General features: G+C 36.9%; 1 long non-coding RNA gene across 1 annotated transcript; it reads left to right on the top strand.

The window, feature by feature from the left end:
- The first annotated feature begins 2,873 nt into the window (after positions 1 to 2,873).
- LOC124170284 lies at positions 2,874 to 4,257 on the top strand. Its single transcript, XR_006867415.1, has 3 exons — positions 2,874 to 3,644; positions 3,790 to 3,917; positions 4,113 to 4,257. It is a non-coding gene; the product is annotated as an uncharacterized LOC124170284 (long non-coding RNA).
- Positions 4,258 to 24,113: the final 19,856 nt, after the last annotated feature.

Below are 24,113 nucleotides of genomic sequence, written 5' to 3'. Positions count from 1 at the left end.
TTATTATGTAGCAAAGAAATTATAAAACATTATTGTATACCAGTCAATCTGCGTAGAATTTGAACGGGCCCGCAACAACTTACTTAAAAAAATGCAAACACTAAATATAATCCGTCTGTAATTCATCCCATGAATGATTATCTAAGCACAAAAATGCATTATTGAATAAACCTATTTAATTTTTTAAATATTATGTAAACTTATAGCTTAAAAGTCTTTATAAGGATATATAAAAAGTTAATAAACACAATTACATCACACATTATTATATAGTAGGTTTTCCACGTTGAATATGAAAAGAGTTGCGCACTAAGGCTTATAAATTAATTCCCTATTAAATTAACACCCACACGTCGCACATTGGGGCCAAATGCTTAAAAGGTGGTCATAATTATTAAATATCATGTAATGTGTTTGAAATTTTGAATATAATAGTTTTCAAATTCGCTAATTCCCAATATGATATTGAAATGGAGGAAAATTTTTGTTTTTTATACGATTCTATCCCACTTTGCAGCGTTTCGGACATTTTGAGTGCACAGGCGATCACTTACAGGTCTGATTACTTTTCTCTCTTCAAGCGGTATAAGTTTATCAGTGGATAACCAGCACCATCCCTTAAATGTATCCGCCACTGATTGGGGATACAAGTCTAAAATCTTAAAGATTTTGGCTCTGAGACATTATTTTTTACTTAAAAAAAGGCATTTGGACACATCCAGTTATTAGTGTCGCATGATGTGTCAGAAGGTATCTTCGTAAATGGTGTCATTGGAATTTGTTTACGCTTTTCTCTGCGTTCTTTAGCTTTCGTGATTGTTGACTGTTCACTGAACGGCTGCCTTATCATCCCTATACCCACAGCGGCTGGCCCCTAATGCCCCTGTCTTATGACAATGGCAAAACCTCGAGTCAAGTAGGGCAACTTATAAGTGTACCTTCTTAAACGTTATTACCGCCGTGGAGATACAAACCTCAAATTTCGAAGTATTGACGCTGGGATATCATTTTTGCCTTAAGAAAAGGCATTTCAGCTATGTAATTGGTGTCGTATGATATGTCAGAAGGTATCTTCGTAAATGGCGTCATTTGATTTTGTTTACGTTTTTCCCAGGGTTACTCATATTTCGTGGTTGTTAAATATTCACTGAACGGTTGCCTTGTCGTGTCTCCGCACAACGGATGGCTATTTGTCATAATGCGCAGCCATAGCTCATCCTTCTTTAGCTGATTACGACGCCAGACAATGACAAACAAAGCATTTAGAAGGAGGCTGTGGAACCCTTCGCCAACGGTAACAGCTCAAGTCAACTAGGGAAACTGAAAGGCAGACCTTCTAACGTGTTAACGTTGCCGTGGGGATAAAAGCCAAAAATCTCGAAGAATTTTGCTCTACGACGTAAATTATGCCTTTAAAAAAAGGATTTTTGAATACAGCTATTAGCGTCGTATGTTATTTTAAAAGGTATCATCGTAAGTAGTTTCATTAGAATTTGTTTACGTTTTTATTCTCGTACTGGAGCTGTCTTGGTTGTTGACTATTCACTATTCTCCTTATCTTCCCTCCTCACAACTGCTGGCCACAGTCGCAATGCAACCTGGGGCGGATCCAGGATATTGTTTCGGCGGGGCCCCGGGGGGCGGGGAGGCACAAGGATACCACGTCATACAAAACGAGCGAAATAATAATGGGACCGTATTAAAAATCTAGCGAATATTTAAGGGTCTGGGGGGGCACGTGCCCCCGTCCCCCCCCCCTGGATCTGCCTATTTATGCACCCCCTGCACTAATATTTTCCTTAATCTATGTTGAATATATCTAATTTATCTTTCAATGCTTAATTTTACGAATCGAAATTATTTTCCCCACTATTCGCTACCTCATACAATTAAAACTGGAATTTTATTAAATTATAACACGGGCAGTCGACTTGAATTTCTTTGCTCGTAAACAAAGCATTTCTCCGAAAAGCAACAAAGTAACCGAACAAATATGATTCACCACAATCGTTTATGCAATATCCATGAAAAAATTTGCAATATTTATCATGTGGTATTTATTACAAATTGTTGACTCTATAGGTAAGAAAGTTTTTCACTCAATTAAGATTCAGTTTATCGGCACATTTCAGGGTCTATCAAAAATTTCAGTGAACATATTAAAATCAGCTGATACGAAAACAATAATAAGTGAAAAAATTAGCACTTTCCACAGATTTCACTATTGTTAGATTCCCTTTTTAATAGCTGTTCCATCCACCCTCAAAATCACCATCAAGACCTCCCTCTGCTTTTTCCAAATCTGCAGCTGAAATATCGATACTATTCCATCATTATATATGAAAGCACAGCTGTGACGTTGTCACCTTTTAATTTCCTATACAAAGAACGATTACTGAAGTCAGTGAATTATATAATTTAAAATCAGCATAAAAAACGAAAGCTTCTAGTTCATCCAGTGATTAATTAACTAAAAACAAACGGACTTCGAAGCTCCAAACAATTACGATAAAATGAAACATATTTAGGCTTAAAAGATTACTTCGTATCGTATATATCTCAAGTTAAACAACAGTTCGCATATGGGTAATTGATTAAGACGTTTAGACCCGATAAATCGCCATTACAATAATGAAATTATGACCTATCCCACCTGTCTGAAGCCATTGTGAAAAATATCACAAACACAACAAACAGCTGATTTCTTAAATTAAATTTCCAAAGCGTATTACATAAATCCAAGGTTTTAATATCTTTTTTAAATTAAAATGAAATTATTATTTATGATCGCAAGTCAGTTATCCGTGGAATACAGAAAAATACATAAAATCTCTTCTCAATCAATGGTTGCGAAAAATGTCCAGAAACCCAGCCGGCACAGCAGAAATTCTTTACATAAATGGAAGAGAAAAAATGGAGAAAATATATCTGTAGAGAAATCACAGGGTAGGAATTTCCCTATCTTTTCTGTTCGCTGAGAGCCCTCAAGATTATTTACGGCTCTAGCGCTAATAATGCAGTGAAATTACTTGTAAATCAGATTCAAAGGGCTGATACAAATAGAGAGCTAATTAATATTTTTGTTCCACCATTAAAGAAACAATTATAACATACTATTTAGCATTTTAAATTCTCGAAGTGGACCATTGTGCGCGAAAGGTTGTTGTTGTGATGAGTAAAAATGCTTCGATTTTAAGAATAACTTAATTCCCTTAGCCCTAACGATACATTTCATTTCATGTTGACATTGGTACAACTTTATTATAATTCATCTGCACGTAACAGGCACGTTTTAGGGGACGAGATGTCCTCAATACCCAAGGTTGAGATGTTTCTCGTCTGCTAACCAAAAGCCATAAAAGAAGACTATCGATTCATACAATCGATATGATTGAAATCGAAATGCTGCCATGCTGCTCGAGTAACAACATCAATAACGGTTAGAAGAGGTTGCAATCACGAATGTTTTGAAAGTTGTGGCTATTATTCCTCGTGCTGTATGAGTGAAAGCGGTTGAAAATGAAGTATATTTTACCAACGGAGTAACGTAGTAGTCTCTGCACTGTCTCACGCCCTTGAATTTACGCAGACGGCGTATGTAAACAATAGGATCTGTATTTGAAGCATGGAAGATGTTGTTTGAAGTGAGTATCATTAATTTCTCTTACGTTCTCCATGCTGACTAGCATTTACTAATGCAATGTTGCTGGAATAACGTATTATATAACAGTATTTCTTTCCATGTTCGTTATTAATGTATGAATTTTGCAATTTCAAATTATTTTTTAGCGGAATAACGTGAGTGGAACTCGTTGGTGTTGTTGTATCCTAATAGTCCGGCGTTCCCATCGTCCTTTGTCGTCTATGATGTTATTGCAGTGCTAAATTTACCCATCTAACGTCAAGATAAGAACCGTGTAAGTCATATTTTAATTGTGGTCACCTAGGTTTGTTTTGAATGTGAAATAAGTAGTATATCCCAAGTGTTGTGAGGATATGACGAAAATCATCATTTCGATATGAGTATACTGTTACCTATTCCTCGACATTGGAGGTGAGTTTCATTCTTTTCTCGTCATCACGTTTAACAGCTATACCATACTTCTTTGCAGACATGCTGAAAACAGGGGAACTGTGGGCCCTAAATGGAGCTTGGGAAACGTGGGAAAGGCCTTGGGCGAATGAACGGGCAGATGTCTAAAAATCATTTCTAAATTACGGTGTAGATGTGCCTAAATAAAGGTATTTTTTTAGAGACTTATGATTTTTTGTGTGTAAAAATGTGTGGAAACCTCATCCCGCTTAGAGTTAGCAATAAAGGTAGTAATAAGTGAGCATCGAGTATTAGTCGCCGTTAGTTCGTCGCATGGCCTCTACGCGGCGCCCTACTCGCCGTTAGAGAAATGATTTCTCTTGTATTTAGGAAATCTTTCTCTTGGATTTCTCTAGTTTTTCTCTAACGTTTCTCCAAGATATACGTATATGATTTCTCTTGACGTATATGATTTCTCCGTTTTATACGGAAATTATACGTATATTTTGGTTCTATTTAAAACGTTGTGCCGGCTGAAAAGTTATTCATACGGGAAGAGGTGGAGCTTCAAAACAGCTCGTGCAATAAATATTACATGTGGTTGCGTGTTTAAATTTCATGTAGTTAATTATTTCATGCATATATTCATATTTAGAATTATTATTATTCTGAGTATTTGAATTCATGAATCACGATACCATAAGTTATGTAATATTCGCATTGAAATAAAGTATTCTACATATTTGTGTTATCAGTGGCGTAACTTGGGGGGTATAGAATGGCCTGAGGTAACTGTCCCCCCCCCCCTGGCTTCGGGGGGGACCGGGAAAAGTTTTGAAAAATGATATGCCCGTAATGCATATTACATCATTTTGTCCAATGAAATTTAACATAAAGCAGATGCAGTTATTATAAGTCAAAACCAGACAAAACGTTAAATATATTTTTTTAATTTGTGGCTTTTGGGGTGGGATATATCTCCATTATCCCATAGTTACGCCTGTTTGTGTTACAGCATATTATAAAAATAGAAATTTACTCTTCTGTGAAATTTTTGGATGGATTTTAGTCCCTTGCTACACTTCTTAAGGAGAGCAGCTTTACTTGGGGCTAATCTCCTATGAGCAAATGCCAAAAGTGATGAATTGCGAAAGTTGGAAAATCATTACTAGGCGATTAAGAGCTCAACGAAAATAGATACATACATATTGTCTATTTTCATCTATGAATAGAAGTATATCAAAAAGATGCCAATTACACATCTATTAGAGGTGCAGGTGACGAGGATGCATCTCCGAAAGTGTGTTTCAAAACGCGATTCATGATCTATTGTAGCGATTTAACATTTGATTGTGGGTCAAATTTTCTTGTTCCTTACTCGAGCGCTGGAGGAGTCGATACATTTTTTTGACGCGTCGAACGATGTCTGGCGACTTTGCCAACTGCATGACATCAGCAAACACACGTTCAACCCAGCTGCCGTACCCCCCTTGAAGATTTACGGTGATTAGAGCTTAAACCTAGGGATGATCGGATCGGATACCTCGGATCCAAATATCCGCGGATATTGCCCTTCATCGGATACATCGGATCCAAAGTCGCGGAAGACATCGGATCTAGATCCGAAATTTTATATAATAGTTTCAGTGAATGCAACGCGCAATAAGGGTGGAAAGAGTTACGATTCTATATTCGAATGCGCCGTCGCATGCGATTCTTGTCCTACTGAGGAACCGTTTTCTTTGAAAGCTCTCGCAGAGGTTATTAGAGGTTAAAATTATGAGAAACAAGAGTGAGGAAAATTTGAAATTTGAATGCAGTCGATGGCAGTGGGCTAGTCTAGAATATCTCTAGGGGGGGTCCAAAACCAGAGGGGAAAATTTTTAAACAACAGGGTAAAAAGCAGAGGGTTTGAACTAATTTTAGCACCCTTCAATATCGAAAAAAGCTTCATTTTTCAAAAGAAATCTATTGTAAATTCATGATGATCCAATATTTCGTTTCCTTTCACGAAGGAAAAATAATTCTGTTTTTATATTTCGGGGGGTCCGGACCCCCCCGAACTTTTCCCTCTCTCTACGCCACTGGTCAGTGATCCGAAGATTTTTTCCCATTTTGATTTTATATCCCATGCGTAACTGTTGAGGTTCTGAGCATTTAATTATGTTTTTAAAAAACATCTTTCAAAGAAGATGTTTAATTCATAAAAATATTTTAATGTGTATGAAAATCTAATACGCATTTCTTTGATTCCATGTACCCAGAATAAACTTGAATAATTACTTCGTTTAATAGCAGGAATTTGAAAATGCATTTGGATATGAAAATATCCGATCCGAAAGATCCGGCTCCGAAATTGAAGGATCCGATCCGAATCCGGATCCGATAAAAATCCTGGATCCGTCCATCCCTACTGATAAGCAAAATAATTAAAGTTGCAAAAGATTGTTCCTCTCCTAAAGTAAAAAAAATAATCTTATTACCCCAGCGGGAAACAGAAAAGCGTCACACGGGTATTTCCCAGCATTCATACTTATCCATCGCGTTTTCGCTCGCTTGAAAATTATCACTTTTCATTTAATCGTGAAAAGTATGTATCATCAATTGAAAATCTAAAAACGTGAAATGCATACTCCAAGAGTTATACCCTTTCGATATAGACATTAAAAATGCAATAGAAAACCACCCTATTTCTTATTTTTTTGCAATTTGGAACGTTAGACTGACTGCTTGACTCAGTGGTTTCGAACATTTTTTATCCTCTTGCGATCACATCCAGGTCTGATCAGCATTCTCTCTTTAAGGATTAAAAGTTTACCAGTGGATCTCCAATAAGAAAATATTCAATTATAAAAATACTCAATAGCATAGGCGTACACGGGCTTAAACAGCGAGGGGCAGGGGGGAGCAGCTGCCAAAATCGTAAAAGCTAAGCAAAAATTGCAAAAGTCTCTAAGCAAAATCAGTACTGAATTGAAAGAAAATATTCAACGAATTTTCTCTAGACAAACGAAAACATATATATATTAGTATAAGAAATGCTAATAAAATAAAACTATATTTTCAGGGAAACAATTTCATAAATCCCATGGCTAGCTTTCCCCCAACCTAGTTATTATCCTTGGTACGCCGGTGTAGGCATTGTTGCTATGGGTACGCCTAAATTTCATTGAGGATATTGGATTAACGTAAATCTTCAAAAGACACTGTCACACACGCAGCACTATGGTTAATGGCTATCTTATAAGGAAGTTCACGTGCAACAGTTTAGAGGCCGGTAGCGGATACAAAAAAAAACTCAAGGGGGGCGCAAAATATTTCTGAGAACTTTTATCGGAATGAAAAATAAGTCTCAAGCAAGCAAGTTCGAGAAAGTTTCATTTAAGCTGATTATATACATACACAAGATAATGTTATCTTACGATATAAAAAAGTTACAATTGTGGTTCTGCTTATATTAGGAAATACAGGTGGCCCGGCAAGGAAGGGGGTACCCCCCTGTACCCCCTCTATGCAATCACTACCACTGCGTGGGGATACAAATCCGAAATCTTAAAGATGTTGGCTCAGGGACGTCTCCTATGACTTAAAAAGAAAGGCTCTTTGGCACATCCAGTTATTAGTGTCGCATGTTATGTCAGAAGGTATATTCGTAAATGGTGTCATTAGAATTTGTTTACGTTTTTCCTTGCTTACTGCAGCTTTCGTGAATGTTGAGCATTCACTGAACGGCTGCCTTATCAATCCTCCCCACAACCGCTGGCTATAGTCGTAATGCCCCTGTCTTACGACAACGGCAACACCTCGAGTCAAGTAGGGCAACTTATAAGTAAACCTTCTTAAACGTTATTATCGCCATGGAGATCCAAACCTCAAATTTCGACGATTTTGACTCTGGGACATCAATTTTGCCTTACGAAAAGGCATTTCAGCTATTAGTGTCGCATGATATGTCAGAAGGTATCTTCGCAAATGGTTTCATTAGAATTTGTTTACGTTTTTCCTCTTGTTCTACAGCTTTCGTGGTTGTTGACTATTCACCTTATCGTCCATCCTCACAACGGCTATGTAGTCGTAAATCACCCCTCGCTGAGTTCCACGCCAGACAATAGGAAGCTAAGCATTTAAAAGGAGGTTGAGTAGTCTTCCACCAACGACAACAGCTCAAGTCAAGTAGGGCAACTTACAAGTATACCTTCTTACACGTTATTCTCGCCGTGGAGATACAAGACACTAATCTGGAAGATTTTTACTCCGGGACGTCTTTTTTATCTTAAAAAAAAGGAATTTCGGCTATTAGTGTCGTATGTAATATCGGAAGGTATCTTCGTAAATGCTATCATTGGAATTTTTTTACGTTTCTCCCTGCGTTCTTTAGCTTTCGTGGTTAAGGACCACGGCTGTTCAACAGAATAGGGGAAGTTTATCCGCAGGCATTTGCGATATATATTCTTATTGATGATGTTAAATATAATATTAGTAGCAAAAAAATGTATAATTCAGGCAAAACCTTCAAATTTACGCAATATTGCCTTTCCTTTGTTTTTATTTAGTGTTTATTTAGTTTTCTAGTGATTTATATTTTCGGTCGAGGTCATTTCAGAAATACAAATGAAGGTGACATCCGTGTCCTCTCATGTGAACTGTGGGACTGTTTTTGCTTCGGAGTTCTATAGTGAAATCGAAGAATTTCGGCATTTGCCAGCGTTTATGGCATCGTATTAATGGATCCTAAAAATTTGGAGTATCATAAGAAATGCTTGACTCTTGCACAGTTAAGGAATGCCCTGTCGAGGGTTGAGGGTTCCTCTGTTATCCTCGTGCAGTACCTAGCAGGGGTGCCGATGTACAAAAAATATTGGGGGGGCCAAACCGGGGATCTTGTCCCAGGATATTTTATAAGTAGTAAGTTTTAAGTTTTTTTAAGCATTTTAGGAGAGTCATATGATAAAAATTAGAACCCTGATAACTCGAATCCTGATATCTGGACACCCCGGGGAAAATCGACAAGCATGACACATTTTTTCCTCAAGCCCAAAGCTAATTTTTGAGGGGTCTCTCGCCCCCCTTTAGGCCCCACGGAGTCGGCGCCAATGTACAGCAGCCACTTGAGTTACATTCATTTTTTAATTGCATCTACATTCATATGTTATGAAATACTTTTCTCAACAACGTCATTGTTGTTAATTTAAATTTGGATAATCTAATCCAAATCTTTAGAAGAACAGTGACATGCCAGTTCATTAAATCTCAAATGATGATGAGATGTCTTTCTCATTGAGTGATAATACGACTGCAGAGAACGATCCAAATGGAGTTCATCTGCTTGAAGCTATTATTATTAAATGTCAGGGATTGCGAATGCATAGTTTTTACTATGCTTAGTTAACATAAATTCTTAGCTCGTATCATTAATTTTATGCTTCCATGGGCTTGCACGAAATATCCACAATCAGTGGTTTGAAGTTGCTATGCATTATGATTACTGTTTAAATCATTTTAATTAAGTCAAAATTTTGAAGTATCCCATTATCCATGCTAGTATTTTTTCTCATAGGACTGATTTTTGTGGATACCGTCTAAAAAATATATTTGACAGTGCAATACTCAGTTATGGCCAATTATGTCGTAGCTATTTTGTTTGAAAGTCATAAATTCCTCTCATTTATTATTTCCTCCCTATGTTTTTCATAGGAGGTAGTGGTTTTCCTTTAATTTCTGAAAATTTTCAAATGATGTGCTATAATTGTGTTTCTTTCTGATATTTCATTATCCAGGAGTTAATGATTAATTCTCTTGACCTTCATAAAAAAAATAATATAACACTGAACTGTTCCGCTAAGCTTCGATATGCTAATGAATAATTTTTACCAGTTGACAATGAATATTATATTTTTCCATACATATTTGTTTTTAATTTATGTTCAACAACCTTAAATAACCGATAACCTACTGCCCTGAGGCCTTCGTGGCGCTTTCCTCCAATAAAAAAATACCATGAAACTGCCCATTCGCTCCTGAGAATCAGTTATATGATGCGTACAAAATTACAGGAATTGAACTGAAGCAAAGAGAATTTATATAATAGAATGGAAACTGAGTTCGTGTTTGAGTGATTTGTATTTTGCGGCAAATGCTGTGCTGCCGACGCTACTGCCATCTGAATTTATTGTAGGCGAAACTCTTCCCTATCGATGACGTATTGCGTGAACAGTTTTCACTCATGGCAGTTCTTGCATATTTTTCACCGCCGTTCACGCGTCATGGTTAGAAATATTACAGGACAACCATCTATGCTAAAGTGGAGGCTGAGAATTCCGACTGGCTTGCGAAACATAATCCCATGGGAGCAAATCCCATCATTAGCGTAAGGAAAGTTGAAAGCCCGTATTGTTATTTAAGGAAATTTAATTTAGAGAAAAAATTATTTTCTGTTTGAAGTGTATCTTCTCATTTCTTTAGTAATTTTTACCATTCGTTTTCCCTCATAGACTTTTTTATAATTACAGAAGCGACGTACTCGTCTAATTTGATTTCAAGAGAACCAAAATTACCAATTTTCAGGCTTGAAAATAAATTTTATTTTAAGATATTTTTAGATGGATATCTATCACTCATGAAACATCTATCAGATAAAGTGTAATCATCTAAGAGATCTCTGCATATAGATAAATAGTTATCTAATATACATTACCGTAGATATCTGTTAGACATGCTGCTATTTTTAAAATAACACATCTAAAAGATATCTACGCTATAGTCTATTAGATAACTATTTATCTATATGTAATTATGTATTAGATATCTAATAGATGTTTTATTTCTGTCCCCGACCGGAGTAGAAGGCGCACAGTGGACTTAAATCGAAAATAGCTGGACAAAAATTGGTATAGAAGTAAACTTTAATAAATTGAGGAAATTGTTTTTGAGATTTGTGTGTTGTAAAGATGCAATGAAACCTATTAAGGATAATACAGTCCACTATATTGTTTACGAGGCCGATAACAATTAGAAAAAAGGGGAAAGTTATGCGTGCCACATAGTATCCAGGGGTAGGTCGAAATTTTGCAACGGGAACATACTGGGAATCTATTATAGAATTATGGAATTTCTTCTATTGTTAACAATGTTAAAGTTTATAAATACCTGCGCATAAGGTAAATGATGATTGAAAATTGGTAGTACGTCAACAAAACGTTGACATTTTGGGTAATAAAACGTAATATTATATAAAAATACCACCAGGTAACAAATATTTTTATTTCTAACAGCTCTAAAACTGAAATGTGTTGCTTTCATTGCTATTCTGAGTCAGAAGATGAAGATTTCTCATGTTCAAAAATATTGGTTTCTCATATCAGAAGTTTTTTCAACTCCTCTGGTTTTCTCTTTCCCATAAGAGGAAAAACCCTTCAGAGCAATAAATAAAAGGATCTAATTTCAGCAGAGGCCTATCGTAAGGGTCATAGATTATGGTAATTTTGGACACTTGTGTTAAATGTTGTTCACTTTATCTTCCTATATACCATTGTGCCATTCCTACAGCGCCTCGTTGGAAAACATTCAAGTGGGATGAATTTCATTTTCACAATTCCCGATCCATGTATCATAACTTTATGAATATTTGGTGGCTTGTGATACCATGAGTACATTTTTACGTAGAGTTTTCCTGTTTTTAGGTATTAATCTGGTAAAACCGCACCCTTTACTCGAAGTTCAGGGGATACAGCTCTCAAAGTTACTGAGAAGAGTGTTATTAGGTCGTCCGGAATTCCTAGAAAATGATTTTCCACTCTATTAGGATTGTAAATTCGTAATTATTTACCAACTTGAAGATAAATTAACACGGAGGCAGGAAGCCTCGTGGCTTGGCCATAAAGCCATGTAATTGGCTACTTCGACCAATTTTCTTATAACTATAAACTTCATAAATCTACCATTCACTCTGGTAATATAATCCCAATACCGAAAATATTGACGAATCAACACTTTTCGAATTAAGGCCGCAAACAAATTTCTTTAATTTCTCTCCTCCTTCCAAAAAACGATTTTACGTAAAAACTCTAAAAAAAATGATTTAATCTTCTTCAAGGACCCCATTCTAATTGCCAAGACCGTAAGATGTAAATCTTGGCGAGCCACTTTCGTCAACTAGGTGAACTGCACTGTGAATATTCCTGCGGTACATACTTCGAAAATGAACATTGAAGGGATACTGATGATGATCACTCTTATAGAAGTGAACGAACCAGTCGCTTAAGCATTAATCAAACGATAAAATTTCCCGTCGCGATAAGCGATCGTTCCAATGATCTTTTTTCTGATTCACACGGTCCCTCCCGCCGTCGCCATTTCGCATCACTTTCAATATCACAGCTCGTTGCCATGGGACCCGCGTAACGGAAATATAAATAGCGTGTTTATGTTTATCTACATCGTTCCCACGATTGTCAAACGTTGCGCTGTGGTCGCTGCATACGGGCATGCGTTCTGATTGGCTGATATGGGGTTTTAGTGACGGTTTTATCGAGGGAAAAAGCGACAAAGGACGAGTGATGAAAAATAGCGATGGGAATCGATATCGCGATCGCGAAAAAACAATTGCCGTTGACGATCATTTTGCGAGTGATCGCGATAGCGATATATTGTCGCGACTAAAAAAATGATCGAGTGATTCAGGCTTTAGACAGAATAATTAGGAAGAACCCCATTTGAAGAATGGCAGAAATTGCACATGTTCAAATCAAAAGAACAAAATGTAGCTACAAAAAGGGGTAGGCACCGAGGACAAAGGTTTTATGGGGGCGTACAGTTAGACAGATTATTATTGATATCCTAACGCGTCTTCCGCCGAAGGACCCAAATGGTAAAACCGTAAGAAAAGGGTACATACCGTAAAGGCACCGCAAATAATACGTCATTGAGTTCAATTCACTCGAGATGTAGGGAAAATGCAGTCCCTCATACGGACTATTATGCACATCATGCTAAAATCCCGAGTGCCTACAACGTGTATTGCGGGGCAAGGGGCGCGAGAAACAGCCCGACATCTTTTACCACAAAAAAATCGAAAAATGAAATAAAGGTAGGTAATTCTTTCGAAATATCTTCAAGGATAGTGTTTTCTGTACATTCTATCACATGAGATCCCGGTGTTGGAGGGTGGTTTTTTTATTTTTATTTATTTATTTTAACGAATTTATATTTGATAATGACATAGAGGAAGTTCAATAAATTCTCATGATGCGTTTATCACGGCAAAATCAAACCTATTCTTGCGTTTGAAAGGAATGGCGGAGGGGGTTTGGAGGCCGGGAATTTCTTTTTAGCTTACTCGGGCGTTTTCAGGGGCCTAGCCATTTTCGGCACCAGTATCCATAAATTCTGTCCCTGTGGTGGGCACCTTAATCGGTTGAATACTATAATAAATATAAAGGGGTATCATGGAGGGCCAGAGCATAGAGCCCAATGGCCAAAATAGCATATTTTTAATCGCATTTTTCGCGATGTTCCACTACCTAATTGTTATATGTTCAAAACGCCAGCCAAAAGGTATTAAAAAACACCTTCAGTAAGCGTTTTTTCTTTTTGGCCCTCTTAAGCATATTTTATGAAAACATGCATTAGAAACTTTCATATCGACGCCTTATCTTCTTGTGCCGCTTAAAGGTTCTTAAAAATAATTGGAAATTTGCCCCAATAAATAAGGTTTCAAATGCCGCAAACAGCATTAAAAAATATGCATTCTTTAGCGAGATATTTAAAAAAGAGTGAAAATAGTTTTTTCGATCTAGCCGGCTCTGGTGGGCATTTAGCGGGCTGGAAATGTGAGGGTTTTTTTTCCTACTTAATCCTAAATTGCATACCCTAAGTACGGGAAAAATCCGGGAGGGGGGACTTTTAACCTTCTTATCCGGCTATGCCCTTTGGAGGTCATTATCCAAAAATTAAAATTGGGTGAATTTTAATTGCTCGAGTTTGCGAGTAAATTTTAGTAAAAACTTTTATTATTCCATTGAAAATTTGTTGTAAACATTGAAAAAAAACAATAGTAAAAAATTTGAAGCTCAAGATAACTCAAAGCACTAGTGTCAAAAATTCTTATCCTTGAGTCCGGAGCTCAAAATTAAAACAAAATCAAAAGAATTTTTTTCCAATACCTGTTGTATAAGATGATGATTAGAAATTTATAGGCGCATCAATATTGATAAAAAGGTAATAGATAAACTAATAACCACATGAATAACTAAGATAAGTACAACAAATCACGTAGAAACATGTAGGAATTGAGATAATGTTATCTTATGATATAAAAAAGATAAAATTGTGGTTCTGCTTATATTAGTCAATACAGGTGGCCCGGCAAGGAGGAGGGCGCCCCCATGTACCCCCCACATGAAATCATGGCCACTGAGTGGCGATAGAAGTCTAAAATATTAAAGATTTTGGCTCTGTGACATATTTTTTGCCTTAAAAAAAAGGCACTTACGAACATCCAGCCATCAGTGTCGTATGCTATGTCAGAAGGTATCATCGTAAGTGGTGTTATTAGAATTTCTTTACGTTTTTCCTCGCGCACTGAAGCTTTCGTGGTTGTTGACTATTCACTGATCACCTTATCGTCGTTATACCCATAACAGCTGGCTATAGTCGTAATTCACTCCCTGCACTCATCCTTATTTTAGATGAGTACAACGCCAGGCAATGACAAACAAAGCATTTGGAAGGATGGTGAGTAGAATTCCGTCAACGGCAACAGCTCAAGTTAAGTAGGGCAACTTAAAAGTACACCTTCTCACACGTTATTTACGCCTTGGAGATACAAGATTCAAATCTCGAAGATTTTTGACTCCTGGACGACGTTTTTGCCTCAAGAAAAAATTTCGGAAGCCAGCTATTAGCGTCGCATGTTGTGTCAGAAGGTATCTTCGAAAGTGGTGTCTTTAGAATTTGTTTACGTTTTTCCTCGCGTACTGGAGCTTTCGTGGTTGTTGACTATTAAATGAACGGCTGCCTTATCATCCCTATACCCACAACGGCTGGCTATAGTCGTAATGCATCCCCTGCGATGTGTATCCTTCCGCCAGGGAAACATCCCAAGTTAAGAGGGGCAACTTACAGGTATACCTTCTTACACGTTATTCACGCCTTGGAGATACAAGATTCAAATCTCGAAGGTATGGCGATATGACGTCACTTTTGTCTTGAAATAGGCATTGCAGCTATTAGGGTCGCATGTTATGTCAGAAGGTATCTTCTTAAGTGGTGTCATTAGAATTTTTTGCGTTTTTCCTCGCTTTCTGCAGCTTTCGTGGTTGTTGACTGTTAACTGAGATCTTTTCGCTGAGTACCACGCCAGACAAAAGAAAACAAAGCATTTAGAAGGAGGGTGAGTATTTCGTCCGTCAACGGTATCAACTCAAGTCAAGTAGAGCATCTTACAGGTATACCTTCTAAGACGTTATTCACGCCTTGGAGAAGCAAACCTCAAATTTCGAAGATTTTGACTCTGGGACGTCATTTATTTCTAAAAAAAGGCATTTCAGCTATTAGTGTCGTATGATATGTCAGAAGGTATCTTCCTAATGGTATCATTAGAATTTGTTTACGTTTTTCCTCGCGTTCTTTAACTTTCGTGGTTGTTGACTGTTCGATGAACGGCTGCCTTATCGCCCCTTCCCACGACTGCTGGCTATAATACTAATGCACCGCCTTAGCTCATAGTTTTTTAACCCTTTGAGTGCGGATGGCATAGCATTGATGCCCAGCATAGGTCCTGCCAACGGGCGGGTGGCATCACATTGATGCCATGCCGGCCTATGTCTTTCAATCGCTCCCTACGATCCTCCGCTCTGTTCTTTCTACTCTCACGATGGTTTCCCGCACGCACAATGGATTAGGCTACCTTGATATGCCTTCCGTTTTTGAAAAAAGTTTATATTTTTTTTAGTACATTTTTTTACATTAATGGAGTACTTTGTGGAGTAATGTGTAAGATTTTTCGCGATTACAAAAAAATTTAAATGTGAAATTTCTTTACTCTTCTGAATATTTGTACTAAATGTTGCCAGATTTGAAGGTTATTATCCTCGTTTTAGTCGTATTAAAATTTTTGTAAACAATATTTAGTCATAACCTTCCTTTCATCTCACCGACGAAAAATATTTTCGTATTTCAAAATATGGTCACTATACACACGCTAAACACAGTTGAATAATCTGTTTCTGTTTTTATTATTGTTTAAACTTAATATTTACATAATGCCGTTTTAACTCATAACATTCTTCCATAACATATTTGCAACTCATTTTCTGAACGATCCTTTCAATAGGGGTTTGATTATATTGGTTTCGGAAAAAGAAATAGATTTTTTCGACTTTTCTCATTTACTTCGTATGAGTTTGTTAAAGTTACTAGCCGCGAATAATTACGTCCAATAATTCGTTATTCACGGGAAATATTGCAGGTTCTAGGAAAACATTTATATTTATTTGATTTTGAATGAGAAATTAGAATTGGGGAAATATTTGTGGAGAAAATGATCAAATTTCGGTGCTAAAAAAAAATTCGTTTTATGTCATTGCGGAATAGACTACAAGTCGCTCTGTGTCGCCTGTTATCTCTATTTGTAGAAGTATTTTTGCCATTCTTATGAGAAATGCATGCAAATGCAAAGTATTCTGTTATGTGCATGTCGTGGAGAAGGTGAGCTCTTCCTTCTCAGTTTTTTCGACTCTCGCCATTAGTATACAGTCTCTACTTCGGACATCTTTCGATTGCGTGCATTTTCACTCCCCTATAGAGATTTTATTTTTTTATAATATTACCGTATAGCCTTTTTCTATTGGAAATTTCAGGATTGTACATATATTTAGCCACTTCCGTGGAATATGGGAGAAACCTTTAATTTAATTTTATTCCTATTTTCAAACCCCATGGACCGTTTATGTATCAGCCTTTGGTGAATTAGGCTTAGAATATCTCCTCGCAATAAAACTACCTCTGGCACAATTTACTCAAGTGTATACATGGAAAACTGCATTGGGTTTTCTCCGCGAAGGTATTTTTTTAACTTTGAAGCAATTTACATATTTTACTTCGACTAAGTAGAGCTATTATAATTAGAAAAGACCGAGCATAGGAATCTTACTCGTGGGGAATGGGAGATATTTTTAGTCTGATATACCTAATGTGTGATTGTATTAAGTATTGCAAGATGGCCATCCATTCCAGATTATTGGAAAATGTAGGAAAATATCTTCGATTTTTCTTATCTTCACACCACTTTTTCCCGAGACCGATTTCAACTAATTTTCCGTTGCATGCATTTTGGCAGGGACCCTGGAGTAGATTATCCGATACCAAGAGACCCCTTGCATAAAATTCGACCCCTTTTGAAATTATTCACTCAAAGAATGAAATAAATTTACTATCCGAGTAAAGAACTCTGCTTCATGAGTCCATGTTGCTTTGGCGCCACAAACACGGCATAACATTATATATGCTTTCATGGCCTAATGGCCTTGTGCAAGATGCTATAATTTACACAGGGGAAGGATGCTGATGTGGGAGGCAGAGGACATGCAAACAAAGTCGTGCGAAAATTAATCGATAGATTTCATCTCTGTGGACACAGTTTATACAGTCGTGAAGCCACGATTTTGAAATGAGGGGTTTTTACTGGAGATTTTAGGGCCCTTCCGGAGGGTGCGGGGGCCATCTTACCCGTTTTTGGCGCCTCAACGGGGGTTGTAACCCATAACCCCCCTTCCATGGCAACACTGCTGAGTTTATGCATGGAAAATTTTAATAATCTCTTGAAATATCTATTGAGTTACTCAAAAAAGACACACCTATGAAACTCTAAGGACAAACAGGAAAAATAATACACCTCACGATCTAAGAACGACTAAAAAGTGGCTCTGATGATATATGATGTGCAGAGGTTCCAGGGCTGTGTTTGAACCCTTATTTCAAATAATTCCACAATTTTTAGTTAGTTTTTATAGCATTAACGCAAAAGAAAATGTCAAAAAGATAAAATAACTTTCATATGTTTGCATACAAATCTAAGTTACTGGTAAATTTAAAAATTTATAAATGTGAAAATTAAACTTCGAAAACTTTTATTTGCCCAAAATTTGATGCATGGAAAGTGGATGATAACTGAAAACATATTTATCTTTTTTTATGATTCAATCCCGCCATCATTTCAGAGATTATTTTAAGCTTCTTAGTTGCTACGTAAAGATTAGTTGCCCGTCGTCAACTAATGTTTGTGTAACGGGTTGCATAAATATCCGGGGCATTTTTTTCACATGGGTGCGGATGGCATCACTGTGATGCCATTAACAAATTATTTAATAAATAATGGAATGAATATAAAAATCCTTTTTTTATTGAAATTGTGTACATATTTTCGAAAAACTGTTGGTAGTTTAATGGAAAGCACTGGTAGTTGTAAATGAATTAAATGCCATAACTCTTCATATTTTAAAAGTTTTAGTAGTACCGTATTTTAACTTCACACACATAAGGATTGTTAACAAATACAGATCAATAAACAATCTTGGTAACCAACCAACAGAGACAAAACACAACTGAAAATTACAAATGTCAACACCCCCCCGTAATTGAAGATGTGCTGAAACAGCTCTTTAGCATTTCCATCAAATGAATTACAAATTTTTTAAAATTATTTTTAAACCATGCCTAAACCTCTCATACATTTTTCATGTTTTATACGATTTAAGCCCTTGTCTTGCTTTAAGTATGTCAGCTGTCATTTCCTCAGTGGAGAGAAAAACTACGTTTATATTACCGTTTTCTACTTGTTCTCTAACAAAATGGTATTTCACATCTACATGCTTCATTCTATCATGGAAAACAGGATTTTCTGCTAACTTGAGAGCGCTCTGATTGTCCTCAAAAATAGTAATAATTTCTTGTTCCTGAAATAATTCGGAAATAAGATGTTTTAGATGAATAGCCTCTCTAGTAGCCTCGGAAAGAGCAATATATTCTGCCTCACAAGACGATGATGATCTTACCACCATTGTCTCTTTTCAATTTGTAAACCCATTTACATGGTATTACACTTTTATTTGCAACTCGCACTAGCTTCCAAGTTTCATTTTTTCTAAGACACTCTAATTCCTCCATCATTGCTTTCATCCAATGCTCTTTGTCTTCACTTTGCATAGCCTCTTCAAATGTGGTAGGTTATTTGTCAAAGAAATTGTTTGCTTGTAAAACAACATGATCAGGAAATTGTTTCTTGTTACGTACCCTTTGAGGATATCTAGGACTCTTAGCAGTTTCTTGAACATTAGTCCCAGCTTTATCTTCTGTTGAGTCTGCATTTTCACAAGGAGAATCCAAAAGAATTTTAACAGCAGCCGCAGCTTCATCTTTTGTTGAATCTGCATTTTCATTGTAAGAATCCAAAGGAATTTGAGCATCAGTACTGCTCTCACCGGAAAAATTATTTTCTAAAAACACAACATCTCTAGCATGGACTACCTTCATATAATTAGAAAGATCCCTAAATTTGTAAGCTTTCTTATTCTCACTATATCCTACAAATATATGTTCCTTGCTTTTGCTATCCCACTTCTTGCGTTCCTCCTTTGGAATATGTACAAAAGCTCGGCAGCCAAATACTCTTAAGTGTGTCAAGTTGGGACGCTCACCTGTCCATTTTTCTTCTGGAGTCATTCCTGTAACGGATCTATGAGGTGATTTATTCTTGAGATACGTAGCAGTTCTCACAGCTTCTTCCCAAAATGACTTAGGTAGTCTGGCACTATGCAACATGGAACGAGCCTTCTCCACAATGCTTCTGTTTCCCCTTTCAGCAACACCATTTTGCTGAGGAGTACGGGGTATGGAAGTCTGGTGAATAATTCCTTCTGACTTAAGAGAATCTAAGAATCCCCTATTAACATACTCAGAACCATTATCTGATCGTAAAATTTTAATTTTCTGGCCAGTTTGCTTTTCCATGAGGTTTTTAAACTCTTGAAACTTTACTCTAACTTGATCTTTTGTTTTAATGAAATAGGTAAATATCATTCTAGATCCTGATTGATCTTAGCGAATTATTTCAGGAACAAGAAATTATTACTATTTTTGAGGACAATCAGAGCGCTCTCAAGTTAGCAGAAAATCCTGTTTTCCATGATAGAATGAAGCATGTAGATGTGAAATACCATTTTGTTAGAGAACAAGTAGAAAACGGTAATATAAACGTAGTTTTTCTCTCCACTGAGGAAATGACAGCTGACATACTTACCAAGGGCTTAAATCGTATAAAACATGAAAAAAAAAAAAATATGAAGAGTTATGGCATTTAATTCATTTACAACTACCAGTGCTTTCCAATAAAATACCAACAGAGGTTATGGACCCAGGACTGGTAAATTATAAGAAGTAAGTGAAGTCTTCATAATGTCGTCTGACGCATCCGGTATATCGTCTCACATTAAGCCGTTGTGTGGGCGTGAAGGATATCCAACTTGGAAATTTAAGCTGAAGGCGTATTTAATAGATCAAAACTTGTGGCATGCTGTTGATGGATACCCAAATGATGATCATACTGATGCTGCTTCAAAGTCCAGGAAGGATGAGCGTGCCCTAGCTAAGATTTGTTTGTGCGTGGACGATTCCGCTATCATACATGTAAGAAGATGCAAAACAGCTGCTGAAGCATGGAAAGTTCTTGCCGATGCATATGAAGATAAGGGTTTTGCCCGGAGACTTAACCTTCAAAAGACTTTGTACCGGTTATCCCTCGGAGATTATACGTCCATTGAAGAGTACCTAACTGCCGTAATGGATACCGCTCAGAAGCTTGCTGATATTGGGAAGGAGATTCCTGATGAGGATTTAGTTGCTATTTTGCTTGGAGGTCTTCCTTCACATTACGACCCCCTAGTAATGGCACTCGAGAATTCAGGAGTTGAAGTAACGGTGAACATGGTGAAAACTAAACTCTTAAATGAAATGTCCAAAAATGATGGTGCAACTGAGACTGCATTTGCATCCAATGCGTCTCGAACTATTCCGAAGAAAAAGAAGTTCCCGAAACGCAACAACTCTCAAGATGGTATCGTCTGCTATGGATGCAACCAACCCGGCCATAAAAAACCAGACTGTCCAAACAAGACCAAGAAAACGGCACAGACATCGAGTTCAACCCACAAGCAGCTACACAAGAAACAATACACTTTATTCTCGGATTTAGGTGTTGGTGGTTGTGCTCAAAGCAATAAAAATGATTGGTTTGTGGATTCCGGGGCAACTGCCCATATGACTCCTCATAAAGATATTCTGTTCAATGTTAAAAGTAACTCTGGTTTGGAGATTGTGTGTGCTGATAAACGTAAGTTGCAGAGTGACAGTATAGGTGATGTAATGATTCACAAAAGTAATAACAACAACAGTATTAGTAGTATTTCTGAAGTTGTTCATGTGCCTAATCTTGCTACAAATCTTATATCTGTGTCAAAATGTGTTTCAAAAGGTTTTGTTGTAGTATTTACGAAAGAAGGTGCTAAATTTTTTCATGATAATGATTGTAGTATTTCAGGGAATGTTTTAATGACTGCTCTTCCCAGTAACGGGTTATATAAGATAGAGTCACAGGTATCAGAAAAGTCCCTGGCTGCTACAACTAACCCTTCTCAGCAAACTCTTTGGCATTGGAGGTTGGGACATCTCTGCCGCTATGGTATGAATCTACTGAGAAATGGATTAGCTGATGGAGTTGATTACGCCCCTGAGGAAAATAGAACTGTATGTACTGCATGTCTAGAAGTGAAACAGAGTCGAGAACCTTTTCTTAAAATCAAAAGTAAAAGGGCGACTAAATGCCTAGAGTTGATTCATTCTGACCTCTGTGGACCATTCAGTGTAAAATCATTAGAAGGAAATAAGTATTTACTTGTATTTATAGACGATTACTCTAGAATGATATTTACCTATTTCATTAAAACAAAAGATCAAGTTAGAGTAAAGTTTCAAGAGTTTAAAAACCTCATGGAAAAGCAAACTGGCCAGAAAATTAAAATTTTACGATCAGATAATGGTTCTGAGTATGTTAATAGGGAATTCTCAGATTATCTTAAGTCAGAAGGAATTATTCACCAGACTTCCATACCCCGTACTCCTCAGCAAAATGGTGTTGCTGAAAGGGGAAACAGAAGCATTGTGGAGAAGGCTCGTTCCATGTTGCATAGTGCCAGACTACCTAAGTCATTTTGGGAAGAAGCTGTGAGAACTGCTACGTATCTCAAGAATAAATCACCTCATAGATCCGTTACAGGAGTGACTCCAGAAGAAAAATGGACAGGTGAGCGTCCCAACTTGACACACTTAAGAGTATTTGGCTGCCGAGCTTTTGTACATATTCCAAAGGAGGAACGCAAGAAGTGGGATAGCAAAAGCAAGGAACATATATTTGTAGGATATAGTGAGAATAAGAAAGCTTACAAATTTAGGGATCTTTCTAATTATATGAAGGTAGTCCATGCTAGAGATGTTGTGTTTTTAGAAAATAATTTTTCCGGTGAGAGCAGTACTGATGCTCAAATTCCTTTGGATTCTTACAATGAAAATGCAGATTCAACAAAAGATGAAGCTGCGGCTGCTGTTAAAATTCTTTTGGATTCTCCTTGTGAAAATGCAGACTCAACAGAAGATAAAGCTGGGACTAATGTTCAAGAAACTGCTAAGAGTCCTAGATATCCTCAAAGGGTACGTAACAAGAAACAATTTCCTGATCATGTTGTTTTACAAGCAAAAAATTTCTTTGACAAAGAACCTACCACATTTGAAGAGGCTATGCAAAGTGAAGACAAAGAGCATTGGATGAAAGCAATGATGGAGGAATTAGAGTGTCTTAGAAAAAATGAAACTTGGAAGCTAGTGCGAGTTGCAAATAAAAGTGTAATACCATGTAAATGGGTTTACAAATTGAAAAGAGACAATGGTGGTAAGATCATCATCGTCTTGTGAGGCAGAATATATTGCTCTTTCCGAGGCTACTAGAGAGGCTATTCATCTAAAACATCTTATTTCCGAATTATTTCAGGAACAAGAAATTATTACTATTTTTGAGGACAATCAGAGCGCTCTCAAGTTAGCAGATAATCCTGTTTTCCATGATAGAATGAAGCATGTAGATGTGAAATACCATTTTGTTAGAGAACAAGTAGAAAACGGTAATATAAACGTAGTTTTTCTCTCCACTGAGGAAATGACAGCTGACATACTTACCAAGGGCTTAAATCGTATAAAACATGAAAAATGTATGAGAGGTTTAGGCATGGTTTAAAAATAATTTAAAAAAAAAAAATTTGTAATTCATTTGATGGAAATGCTAAAGAGCTGTTTCAGCACATCTTCAATTACGGGGGGGTGTTGACATTTGTAATTTTCAGTTGTGTTTTGTCTCTGTTGGTTGGTTACCAAGATTGTTTATTGATCTGTGTTTGTTAACAATCCTTATGTGTGTGAAGTTAAAATACGGTACTACTAAAACTTTTAAAATATGAAGAGTTATGGCATTTAATTCATTTACAACTACCAGTGCTTTCCAATAAAATACCAACAGGATATTTAAGCTGTTCAATCAAGATCTAGAATTTAAGCTGAAGGCGTATTTAATAGATCAAAACTTGTGGCATGCTGTTGATGGATACCCAAATGATGATCATACTGATGCTGCTTCAAAGTCCAGGAAGGATGAGCGTGCCCTAGCTAAGATTTGTTTGTGCGTGGACGATTCCGCTATCATACATGTAAGAAGATGCAAAACAGCTGCTGAAGCATGGAAAGTTCTTGCCGATGCATATGAAGATAAGGGTTTTGCCCGGAGACTTAACCTTCAAAAGACTTTGTACCGGTTATCCCTCGGAGATTATACGTCCATTGAAGAGTACCTAACTGCCGTAATGGATACCGCTCAGAAGCTTGCTGATATTGGGAAGGAGATTCCTGATGAGGATTTAGTTGCTATTTTGCTTGGAGGTCTTCCTTCACATTACGACCCCCTAGTAATGGCACTCGAGAATTCAGG

This window comes from Ischnura elegans, chromosome 13, assembly GCF_921293095.1.
Source record: "Ischnura elegans chromosome 13, ioIscEleg1.1, whole genome shotgun sequence".
Taxonomy (NCBI): Eukaryota; Metazoa; Arthropoda; class Insecta; order Odonata; family Coenagrionidae; genus Ischnura; species Ischnura elegans.
This window is presented reverse-complemented; position numbering and strand designations above follow the sequence as displayed.